We start from the raw sequence: 12,353 nt of genomic DNA on the forward strand, positions 1-12,353 counted from the left end.
CGTCTCCTTTTCACAAAAAAAAAAAAAAATTTTAAAAAAAAAAAAAAAAAAAAAAAAAAAGAGAACAGCCAAACTATAGTATGTGTGGATGGCCCAAAACCAAATTCTAAAATAAGAAAGGTTTGCTTTGAGCCCACTTCAAATTCCTATCCATTACTTTAGCACTTCAAATACCTGGTATCCAGGGTCCTCATGCTCTCTTCTGGTTCCCTAGAAATCCTTATCCCCCTGTGACTCCAAGGTGGGGCTTCTCTTTCTCTAGGACCACATGTTCTCAACTTGCCAATTTCTTTAAATAAAAATATAAAATATGCATTCTCTGATTATTCCCTGAGGGTCCAAATAGGTAGCATGCTAGTTTAATGAACTAAGTTGTTAACGGATGGCAATCATTTAATGGCTCAGCCATCCTTCATACAATATCATATTTAAACTCAGTGCTTCATTGTCTTCACCCAAAGAAGTTACTTACATGTGAGAGTATCCAGTGGAAGGGTTTTTGTGTTGTTTTCCTCAGATAATACCATCTCTTCTCCCTTTACTTAGGATAACTTTGTGCACAAGTGTGCTGTGAATATTGTCAGGTATATATGTGAGATATTTGAATAAATGCTTAGATTATTTTGCATCCTTTTTAAGTGCCACTTTCACTCATAGAAAGTACACAAAATCTAGACAAAGAGCAAAAGATACCAGCTAAAAAGCAGAACAACAAAAATACAAATTCAGAAATAGGAAGAAATGTTGCAGCTCTGACATAGACAAAGAATAATAGTATCACTTAGCAATTTTCAACTTAACTTCTTTTAAGAATAAAAATCAACAGCGTTTTTAAAATTAGTTAAAATATGAGAGTTCTGAAAATTATAATCAAGATACCATTGGTTGGGAGAATGTACTACTTGGACATCTCATCTATCCAAACAGAAGAGAAAATGGATTTGGGCTGGTTTTACTGAGTCACTTGAAACCCACAAAAAGATAAAATTGAATTACTGACTTATGGTGTTAATGTGCATCAGTTCACTCATTGCCTCAAGATAGTGAGGCTACATTCTCAGGGTGTAGGATGGGTAATTAATGCTTCCAATTACCATGAATTTTCAGAGGAAACAATGGTTAGGAACTGCCACAAGCCATGCTTTACAGTTTGAGTAGCCAAGGAAGAAAACCTCTCAGAAAATTTTATATCACTTTTTGTGCTGGAAGACACAAAAAAAACTATTTAGAAAAATATTTTTATTACATGGGAAACAGAAATATTCTTTTCTAAAGTACCAGACTTATAGCATCTATTCAAGAGTTACTAAAGGTTTCACAAACTCCAGTCCCACGTGGTGGGTCTGTTCTCCAGTAACTTGATCCGTTTATAACTCCAGACTCTTTCCAAGGATTGGCTTCTAATTTTGTAAAATCCAAATGTATAGCAATATGAAAATTCAGAACAGGCTCACAAGTTTTTGCACTTCAGTTACTGAAAGGGATGTTGCCTTGTTAATCTCAAAGGATTGGCAGAGCAATTTTATCACATTTTCTGAAAAAATCTATACAGATTTAAGGCCACGTTCTGGATTTAATTGAAGTAACCTTTTGTACAATCTAGTTTTAATGAAGTGCAATGAAGTTAAACTCTATGGGGGCCATTAATCTGAAACACTCCATTTAAAAACTACAAGGGGAGTTTTTAATAAACAGTGTGAACTAATGCCCATGTGGAAAGGTAATTGAGAGGGAACTGGTGTCTGGGCCAGATTGTTATTAAACCCTTATCACAGGTAAAGCTAAAACCCCCAATGGCAAGCTGCCCTGTCATTTATATTGCCCTTCTCATCCTAACTTTAAAGGAAAGGCTACGTTTAATAACGAAAAAATCCTGTGACTAAGCTATAAAATAACTGAGCAATTACTTAGAATAATTTATACAGTGCAATACACTGACCTTGCTTTAAGCATAAAATCTACAAAATAACTTTGGCAATAAAACTGTGAACTACTAAAAGGACTAAAGGTTTTAACCATTTTTATTATGTGACACCTGGGGGGAACATAAATACATATTACACTCTAATCACAGGGCTTAAGAAAATTCATAATTTTTTTTCTCTTAAAATGGCTTTTCAGAGAAAGTTTCCTCAATTAGGCCAATTGCAAATCAAGAATTCCAATGTCTTGGCTTTAAAAGGATTACATATAATTTCTATAATATTTTTTTCTCCGTGTGCAAATTCTGCCTGACTCTCTTTTGACTCCTAGCCATGGCCCATGGAGGAAAACTGGCAATAACTTTTCTGTATTACCTATTTAAATATTTACTCTTTCAAAATTAAAAGAAGAAAGCAACTGGGCTCTATTGCAATAGTAAGGATTGATGCTACCCCCCCCCCCAGGCACTAAAGCAAGGATGCTTCTATTTCTGAATAAAAAAATAATACTCCACCACTCAGCAATCCACAATCAATGTTTCCACTTTCCACGGTGGCTTTCAAAAACAAAGTTCAGCTTTTACTCTGAGCTGGCATCAGAACAGCACATAACCAAGCATGACATATTACTCCAGCTTCATTCAATTTCTCAATCACTGTAGCTGAGCAAACATTTTTTTCTCTGAATGCTTTGAATTCATGAAATGATTCAAACAGATTGTCTTTCAACTGACTTCAAATTCCATGAAATCCAGTTGATTTCCGCCAGATTGGAATATCAGGACATTGAAACCCTGCAGAATCAAATTGTCAAAGCAGCATCTTCTCTTAGGAACACAAAAACTCTGTACTCTTACCTTACTTTACCCCCAATAGAATTAGCTAGTTTAGCTCCCAAATGAGAACAAAGACACAAAAATGTTCTCCTAGGGTGGCTTTATATAAACAGATCCCAAAGAAGAAAACCTCAGTCAAAAATACTGCCTGAATATGCCACCTTTATTACTCCTTGAACTATAGGTGTAAGAACTAGTGCTTGAAAGCAAAAAGGTTTTAAGGTATAATGCATTACAACATTATTATTAGTCTTTGAAAAATACCTACCAAAGTAGGTAACCCATCATCTGGAGGGGCAATAAAAGAATGCCAAATATGATAGTGGCATAGGAAAATTTCTGGGAGTTCCCAGTGAGGCCCTCCAGAAAATAAGTTCTGGGGACCTCAGAGAGGCATGTGCTCAACTCAGGTTATCTGACATAGGGAACTAACTGGGGTTGCACACGGTCACGGAATAAAGGGTGGAATACTGAAAAGAGAGAGAGAGAGAAGACGGTGCCAAGATTCAGGAAAGGGGTCTTTGTCTTGTCCCCAGAAGGCAGACTGAGTCTCAGAGAACAATACAGCTATAAACAAAAATCTGATTTTAAACTTGCCCATAGGCAGCCAAATTCCCTGATGAACCCCACATTCCCAGGATAGAAGGGAGGCTTTCTGAGTGGGAGATGTACCACTCCTTTCAGGACTAGGAAACTGCCTTAAGAAAGAAACTGAGATTCCACACATCTAATTTCATTCTCTTGCAAAATTCCACTAAAACATCATGACAGGAACTTTTCAGGGCCAAGACCTACAAGGATGGAAAGGAAACCAGAGCTGGAAAGCAGAAAGACATGTGGTAATTGATTGGCGGGCCAAAGAAAGACAACTCCTCAGTCAGTAGTAAAAAGCCAATAAACAATTTGATTAAAACTGCAATATCCTTAGATGTCTGGGGAACCATATACCTCCAAAGTAGGGTGAAGGGGAAGGAATGTTTAGAAGCCTATCTAAAAAGAGATGTCTAGATTACCACTCAAAAAGGAAAATAGAAGTATAATCTTTTGAGAAGATCAAAAATACAAATGAGATAGTAAGGGGTTCAAGATGGCATCAAAGATAGACCTTGAACTCACCTCCTCCCACAGACACAACAAATTTATAAGTACATACAATAATTCTACTCTGAAAAGGACATAAGAACCAGGTGAACAGCCCCCCCCACCAACAAAAGACAAAAGAGACTTATCAAGAAGGGTGGGAGAGGCAGAGACACAGCCTTGCCCAGGACTCTACTCCAGATGTGGTGTGGTGACCCAGCAATTAGGAGGGATCTGAAAATACAGAACTCATCCTTGAGGAGTAAGAGATTATGCTCCAATAAGGCACCTCACCTTGGTGGCCAGCACTGAAAAGACAAGCCCCCAACATGTCTGGTTTTAAAAATCAACAGGATTAAGACCAAGAGAATCACAGGGATTAAAGACCCCACACTTAAAGGGCTCACTCACAAACTCACTCACCCTGAGACACAGTGCAAAGGAAACAGATTGAAAAGTACCTAGATCATAATAAAAGGAGACCCACTAAGTCATTTTAAAGTGGCTGCCAAAAGGACATGAAGCTGTAGGGATTTTATACAGGGATAAAAGCAGGGGCATCTGGGTGGCTCAGTCAGTTAAGTGTCCAACTCTTAGTTTCTGCTCAGGTCATGATCTCAGGGTCATGAGACTGAACCCTGCATCAGGCCCCATGCTTAGCGCAGAATCTGTTTGAGATTCTCTCCCTCTCCCTCTGCTCCTCCCCCTGTCTCATGCTCTCTCTCTCTCTCTAAATTTAAATAAATAAATCTTTATATAGGGACAAAAGCACTGGTAGACACCATTTTTGCCTCTCATCCTAACTTGTTGGTGACAGAACAAATGAGTGTCACTTTTGGAGCCTTCCCTCTAGCCTGCTAGTACTAGAAGTCATGCTCTGCATACCCCATACCATAACTGGGCTGGCTGAGCGCTCTGCACAATGTCATCCCTGCCTAGCATCCAAGCTACAACTAGAACAGATAAGTGCTCCAAGCACCATCTACCTGGTGTAGTAGCTGCAGCCCTATCACAACCCAGTGGGCACATGAGCCCACCTGAAGGACTCCCATAGGATGCCTGGCTCTGGTGGCCATGAAGACTGCGCTTCTGGGCCATATAAAACAGTTTCTATGCAAGACTACTACTTCAGAACTGAGGGAGGTAGTTGTTTCACCTAATGCATACAGACAAACACAGAGAGAAAAGCAAAATGAGGAGACAGAGGAATATGTTACAAACCAAAGAACAAGGCAAATCCCCAGAAAAAGAACTTAATGAAATGAGATAAGCAACCTGCCTGATAAAGATTTGAAAGTAATGGTCATAAAGATGCTCACTGATTTTTTAAGAAAAATAGATGAACACAGGAAGAACTTCAACATAGAGATAGAAAATATAAGAAAGTAGCAAACAGAAATTATAATGGAACTGAATCATACCCTAGAGGGGTTCAAGAACAGAATAGATGCAATAGAAGCAGAAATTAGTGAACTGGAAGACAATTTTAACATTTATGCACACAACATGGCAGCACCTAAATATATAAAGCAAATAATAACAAAAATAAAGCAAGAAATAGAGTGCAATACAGTAATACTAAAGGACTTTCATACTTGACTTACATCAAGGGATAGATCATCCAAAGAGAAAATCAATAAGGAAACATTGGCCTTAAACAATACATTAGACTGATGGACTTAAGAGAAACATACAGAACATCCCATCTAAAAACCACAGAATACATTCTTTTTGAGCACACAAGAAACATCCTCCAGGATACATCACATGTTAGGCCACGAAACAGCTCTCAATAAATTAGAGCAGATTGAAATCATATCAAGCACTTTTTCCAACCACAACAATATGAAAGTAAAAAGTAATTACAAGAAAAAATCATATCAAGCACCTTTTCCAACCACAACAACATGAAAGTAAAAAGTAAAAAGTCAATTACAAGAAAAAACCTGGAAAAAACATAAACACATGGAAACTAAACAACACATAACTAAATAACCAATGGGTCACAAAGATACAAATGTAGTGATCCGAAGGAGCACCTGCACCCCAATGTTTATAGCAGCAATGTCCACAGTAACCAAACTATGGAAAAATCCCATATGTCCATCAACAGATGAATGGATAAAGAAGATGTGGTGTGTATATATATACAATGGAATATTACTCAGCTGTCAAAAAATGAAATCTTACCATTTGCAAAGACATAGATAGAACTAGAGGGTATTATGCTAACTGAAATAAGTCAATCAGAGAAAGACAATTATATGACCTCACTGATATGTGAAATTTAAGAAACAAGGCAGAGGGTCATAGGGGAAGAAAAGAAAAAATGAAACAGGATAAACCAGAGAGGAAGGCAAATCATAAGAGACTGTTAATCTCAGGAAATAAACTGAGGGTTGCTGGAGGGGAGGGGGGTGGAGGGATGGAGTGGCTGGGTGATGGACATTGGGGAGGGCATGTGATATATTGAGTGCTGTGTATTGTATAAGACTGATGAATCACAGACCTGTACCCGTGAAACAAGTGATACATTATACGTTAATAATAAAAAATAAATAAATTTTAAAAATAAAGATCAAAATAAATAAAAAAATAAATAACCAATGAGTCAATGACGATATCAAAGAAAAAATTAAAAAATACATTGAGATGAGTGAAAATGGAAACAGAATGTTCCAAAATTGTTGAGATGCAGCAAGAACAGTTCAAAGAGGGAAATTTATAATGATATAGGCCTACCTCAGAATAAGAAAATTCCCAAATAAACAATTTAACTTTACACTTAAAGGAACTAGAAAAGCAAGAAAAGACCAAAGTTAGTAGAAGGAAGAAAGTATAAAGATCAGAGTGAAAAAATGAAATAAAATAGAAACCAAAAAGTAAAAAACATCAATGAAACTAAGAGCTGGTTCTTGGGAAAGATTAAAAAAATAATAATAATGACAAACCTCCAGCTATACTCATTAAGAAAAAGAGAGAAAACCCAAACAAATAAAATCAGATATAAAAGAAAAATTGCAAACAATACTACAGAAACACAAAGGATCATAATATAATACTATGAACAAGTGCATACCACCAAATTGGACAACCTGGAAGAAATATATGATTTCCTAAGAAACATATGATTTTCTAAGACTGAATCATGAAGACATAGAAAATCTTAATAAACCGATTACTAGCAATGAAATTGAATCAGTAATCAAAAAACTCCCAACAAATACAAGTCAAGGTCCAGATAGCTGGACAGGTGAAATCTACCAGGGATTTAAAGAGTTAATATCTATCCCTCTCAAATTATTCCCAGAAAATTGAAAAGGAAGGAATACTTCCAAACTCACTTTGCAGGGCCAGTGTTACCCTGATAACAAAACTCGACAATGATACTACCAAAAAAAAAAAGAAAAGAAAAGAAAAGAAAAGAAAAGAAAAGAAAGAAAGAAAGAAAGAAAGAAAGAAAGAAAGAAAGAAAGAAAGAAAGAAAGAAAAAAAAAATTAAAGGCCATTATCACTGATGAACATAGATGCAAAAATCCTCAAAAAAAGGTCATCAAACCAAATTCACAATACATTAAAGGGATCATATGCTATGACCAAGTGACATTCATTCCAGGGATGCAAGGATAGTTTAACATGGGCATATCAATCAACATGATACACCACTTTAACAAAACAAAGGATAAAAATCATATAATCATCTCAACAGGTTCAGAAAAAAGTATTTGACAAGATTCAAAATCCATTCAAGAATTCTCAACATGAATGGGAATATGCCTCAACATAAAAAAGGCCATATATAACCAACACAAAGCTAACATCATGCTCAATTGTGAAAAGCTGAAAACTTTTTCTCTAAGATTAGGAGCAAGACAAAGATGCCCACTCTCACCACTTTAATTCAACAAAGCATTGGAAGTCCTAGCTTCCGCAATAGGCGAGAAAAAGAAATAAAATACATCCAAATTGATAAGGGAGAAGTAAAGCTGTCAGTATTTGCAGGTTACGTGATACTGTATATAGGAAGCCCTAAAGACTCCACCAAAAAACTATTAGACCTAATAAATGAACTCAGTAAAATTGCAAGATAAAAAAATCAATATACAGAAATCCATTGTGTTTCACTAATAATGAGCTATCAGAAAGCGAATTTAAGAAAACAATCCCATATACAATTGTACCAAAAAGAACAAAATACTTAAGAATAAATATAACCAAGCTGGTGAAAGACCTGTACTCTGATAACTAGAAGACATGGATGAAAGAAATTGGAGAGAGCACAAATAAATGGAAAGATCTATGAAAATAATGGATTAGAAGTAATGGTGTTAAAAAGTCCATACTACCCAAAGCAACCTACAGATTCAATGCAATCCCTATCAGAATACCAATGACATTTGTCATAGAACTACAATAAATAATCCTAAGATGTTTATGGAACCACAAAAGACCTTGAATAGCCAAAGCAGTCTTGAGAAAGAACAAAGCTGGAGGCATTACAATCCGAGATTTCAAAGTATACAACAAAGCTATAGTAATCAAAACAGTATGGTACTGGCACAAAAACATATACATAGGTCAGTGGAACAGAAAGATAGCTTGGAAATAAACCCACATTTATTTAGGAAATTAATCTACAATAAAGCAGACAAGAAATACAATGGAAAGAAATTTCTTCAAGTGCTTGGAAAACTGAATAGCTACATGGAAAATAATGAAACTGGACCAATTTCTCACAGTAAACACAAAAATAAACCTAAAATGCGTTAAAGACCTAAATGTAAAACCTGAAACCATAAAATTCCTATAAGAAAACATAAGCAATAATCTCTCTGATATTAAGTGTTATTTTTTTGGATACGTCTCCTCAGACAAAGGAAACAAAAGCAAAAATAAACACATTGGACTACATAAAACTAAAAAACTTTTGCACAGTGAAGTAAGTCATCAAAAAAACAAAAATGCAACCTCATACTGAAGAGAAGATAATTGCAAATAGTATATCTGATAAGGGGTTACTATCCAATATATATAAAGAAATCATACAACTCAATATCAAAACAAAACAAAACAAACAACCTATTTAAAACGTGGGCAGATGAACAGAATAGATATTTTCCCCCAAAAGACATAAAGATGGCCAACAGGTACATGATGCTCAACATCACTTAGCTTCAGGGAAATCTAAATCAAAACTACAATGGGATACTACTACCCCACACCACCAGAACAGCTAAAATAAAAAAGGAATAACAAGTTTTGGTGAGGATACAGAGAAAAGGGAAGCTTCATGCACTGTTGGTGGGAATGTAAATTTGTGCACCACCATAGAAAGCCTGTGGAGATTCCTCAAAATTCTAAAATAGAAGTACCATACAATCCAGCAATTCCATTTCTGAGTAGCTACTCCCAAAAATGAAAGCACTAATTCAAAAAGATATATGCACCTCTGCATTTATCACAGCATTATTTATAATATCCAAGATATAGAAGCAACATAAGTGTCCACTGGTAGATGAATGGATAAAGAAGATGTGGTGTGTGTGTGTGTATACACAATATATATGTATATATATATACACAATGGAATAATACTCAGCCATATAAAGAATAAAATCTTGCTATTCACAACAGCGTGGATGGACCTAGCAGGTACCATGCTAAGTGAAATAAGTCAGGTACAGAAAGATAAATACCAGAAGATTTCACTTATATGAGGAATCTAAAAAACAAAACAAAAGAACTAAACAAAACAGAAATAGATTCAGTTAAGCTGTGTCCTGGCAATTGCCACACAAACTCAGTATGTATGACTAAAATTCTCGGCCACCTAATCCTTCCGCTCACTTGTGGATACTTTCAACAAGGTTACCCACAGGACGCTGGACCTTAATATGTGAAGATGTTCTCATACAACATTTCTCTACCTTCAAATCTCTCCCTTCTCTTGGACCAGTAGTTAGTTTTTAGCATGGGGGGTGGGGCATATTTTACATAAGCACTTCCGCTGAGCCTATATTTTTGAAAATACAGAGACATATGCTAATTGTTTAGCTTGTATATTTGAACTACTCTAAACTACCACTGACATATGCTATGGAGAGAGAACCCTCCTCAGAGTCAGTGCAGATAATCTTACTCAACCCTGCAAGGAATCAGCACAGCTGTGCCCACCTTATTCTATTATATAGGAACCACACAGCAAGAGTTGCTTTTCAAATTTTATCTAGTATTTTAATCCTCTGCCAGATTTTCAACCATGAGCATCAATTCATTTAACCCTTCTGGTAGAGTCTCTTTCCCCACTCAAGATCTAAGGTTATATCTTATCAAATTATGAAAACAAAAACATGGTCATAACATAAGTAAGTCCTGCATTACCACACGATAAATTCATTCAATTCACTGAATATGGGAACTGTAAAACATTAGACAGACTATATTGTTTCAGCAGAACAATTAGACCTTAATGTTCCCATGTTAAGGAAAGGGCTTATTAGATGGATTTCTAAAAGAGGACTTATTACATGACACCCAAGACCCTTCACATAATTATAGGTCTTATCAATACCCTGATTTCTAGTCTGATCTCTTTCATAGTCAATTTGATAAACATATGAATAAATATAGGAAAATATGTAAACCTATCTCACAAGGGCTAAGAAAGTCCTCATAGCTCAGGCTGATCAGTGAAGACTCCTAGGAAACTATTTGCAGGTAGGGCATCAAATAAGACCATATAATTAAACACTGTGCTCTTCCAGCATTGGAAAATCAAACAAGATTGTTCTTTCCTTTACAATTCTCTTGACTAAAAGTAAGGCTCAGTTGTAAAAAGCACAAACCACAACCAAACAGCAGAGAGAATGTGATATAGCAAACTGGGCATGAACATGAGGACTGAGTTCAACCCCTGCAGAGTTGACCATCCACTGGCAGCAGCCCAATCAGGAAAGTTAGGGACTGAGGAAGCAAGTGCCATTCAATACCCATTGGAGCTAGTGATCAGACTCAAACAAGGCTACAGAAAAACCCTCTCTCCACCACAGGGCTTGCAAGCAGGGTGATTATCTCTTTCTCATTTCTGCCTTCCAAATTTACATGAGAAAATCCAATCAGCAAAGCCAATTTGCATCAAGATCCCTGGGCAGAAAGATGCCTGAGAAATGTAGTTTTGGACTCTGCAGCCTCTGAAGTACAGGACAGTGCAGTGAAAGGACGAATGTGTGCTCAACCTTAATCTACCACAGATTAGGTCATTCATCTAATCTACCTAATTTACCACATAGACCTGAAAACATTATTTTCCCAACAGTCTCAAAATGTATTCAATGCTCCACAAAGACTATCTTCCCTATGCCAACCTGGATATAGAACTACACCCGCAGCTATCAACACAGCAAATATAATAGCTAATACTAACATACACTTACTTCTACTATTATTATCCCAATTTTAAAGTTGAAGAAACTAAGAAACAGAGGGCTGAAATGATGTGTCCCAGATGACAGAAAGTGGCAGAGCAATCTGGCCTCCAAAACTTGTGATCTTAATCTCTATACTGTATAAATGGAAATCATAGAAAAACCTGCAGTCGACTATCCAGACCAGGAGATGTATGAGGCAGACCTAGGATATTTACCCATAACCAGGTGTCCTCTAATTCAGATGTTCTGACAACTCATTAAGCCCAGTACCTTAATCTCCTGCCAAGAAGGAACCTAGATAGAGGGAGAAGTAAGGGCTTCCTGTCACTGTCCTTCCTCCTGGGTCCCAGAAAGTCCTGGACCACAGAAGAAGATGGATTGCTAAAAGAGAACATCAATCTTACATGATCGGGATGGATAGATTACTAAAAGAGAACATGAGGACTTGGAGCACTAATCTCCTTAGAGGTATACCCATCCACCATTGACAATAAGCGATCCACCATAAACAAGGACTCAGATATTTTCCCTCATGTTCAGATTCTGCTTTTATAAGCCTGGCCCTTTAGGAGGCTCTACCATGAGGGATGGAGGAAGACATGAACTGTCCATGTTAATGCTGCAGCAAGGGCTCCAATATGCCAGCAGAGAAAGAAGCCTTACTCGTAGCTGACCTTGGACCTCGGTGCTAGAGCCTGGCTCACAGCCGCACAGCCTAATCTCTGCCCATTGGTTGGCAAAGGTCCCAAGCCCTTGGGCCATGTCTTAAGTTTCCCTCCAACCAGCAATCTTGCCTTTCCAGATTCCTGCCATTAACAGACTCTACCTTGACAACAGTCTACTTAATTTAATATACGTTCAAACATTGGACCTCCCAAACCTGCCACTGTCCCTCAAGGATAGGACATAGATACATACTATAGAATTTTCTCCTGTTTCACAGTTTTCAGAGGACTAATTTCAGTAGCTTCCATAACACAAAGATAGGCATGCATATCTTTTTATGAGCAAAGAAATAGAATTCCCAAGAAAAATTTTATCTTCAAGTGTTTGGGATAGTTTTATTCAAAAAATGTGATGTTACCATT

General features: G+C 36.8%; 1 pseudogene; it reads right to left on the bottom strand.

Moving 5' to 3' along the window:
- The window catches only part of LOC100479678, a 24,142-nt pseudogene extending 12,115 nt beyond the window's left edge, over window positions 1-12,027 (bottom strand).
- Window positions 12,028-12,353: the final 326 nt, after the last annotated feature.

Source organism: Ailuropoda melanoleuca, chromosome 18, assembly GCF_002007445.2.
Source record: "Ailuropoda melanoleuca isolate Jingjing chromosome 18, ASM200744v2, whole genome shotgun sequence".
Taxonomy (NCBI): domain Eukaryota; kingdom Metazoa; phylum Chordata; class Mammalia; order Carnivora; family Ursidae; genus Ailuropoda; species Ailuropoda melanoleuca.